Source organism: Pseudorasbora parva, chromosome 13 (assembly GCF_024679245.1).
Source record: "Pseudorasbora parva isolate DD20220531a chromosome 13, ASM2467924v1, whole genome shotgun sequence".
In the NCBI taxonomy this organism is placed as follows: Eukaryota; Metazoa; Chordata; class Actinopteri; order Cypriniformes; family Gobionidae; genus Pseudorasbora; species Pseudorasbora parva.
In genome coordinates, this window is record NC_090184.1 from 5251039 (window position 1) to 5252117 (window position 1079).

Sequence of the window (1079 nt, forward strand, 5' to 3'; positions counted from 1 at the left end):
TGCTAGATACTCGTGGCAGATTAGATTTGCTGCCGCTAGGGTGTGTCTAGATTTCTAGGCTAGCAGATGGTTGCAATGACCATCAAATATCAGATGAAGTGAGTCATACTGTTTTTATCCACTTATAAACTTTAATATTTGGAATGATAAATTGAAAACTTTAGTTCTGCAACAAAAGCCAAAGGCTTTTCTTTGAACGTACAATAGATCTGTCCAGTTTATTTTCCAACTCAATCCAAATGTGCTCTATGGGGTTGAGGTCTGGACTTTGAGGGGGCCAGGCCATCATTTTCAATGTTCCAGCAGATTCCTTCCGTCGCTGGGAGTTCCGGCAATAGTTAGAAGAATACTCCGGGTCATTGGCCTCTTGGAAAATAAATCCAGGCCCAATAAGATGACTCCCAGATGCCAAGAGTTCTAAGAATTTTGGCCACCACTGTATGCTAAAACTATTTGTCATGACAACATACTATTCATATTTCACTTAGATTTATTAAGGCAACCGGTTTGCATGCTTTTTAAAGTAAGTCTAACTAATAAGATTTTACAGTGTATTGGCATACCACCCACTCTAATGTACAATATGCATCACATGACTAAACATGCATCATAGTTTTTAAATACCAGACTTCAGACTTTCTTACAAAAATCTCAGTTTTTGCAGGACAAAATGTTTTGTCTCATTATGAATGGGAGGCCAAAACATAGAGAAAATGAAGTGCTTTTAAATGTATCTGGATTAATGTGGACAAATAAAAAGCCAAACTATATTGTTGGGGATCCCCAAAACATGCTTGTGATCCACTAATCTTGAAGAAGTGTGAGCATTAATATGTCCACGATTTCTAGAAGATGTGATTGCTTGAAATTTGCCTTAGCGTAAACAAGAGGATTATAATACATTATATGGTGAACCTCCACTGACCTGTCCATCACCCCTGCCTCATTATCTTGCTTCACAACCCCCATCCCACTATGTTCTCTACCGTGTTCCCTGCTGCTTAAGTGTTGGTCCATGCGACTTAATAATTCAGTGTCAGCGCTGCTGCACTCTGTGTGCGGAGCAGGGCTGGCTGACA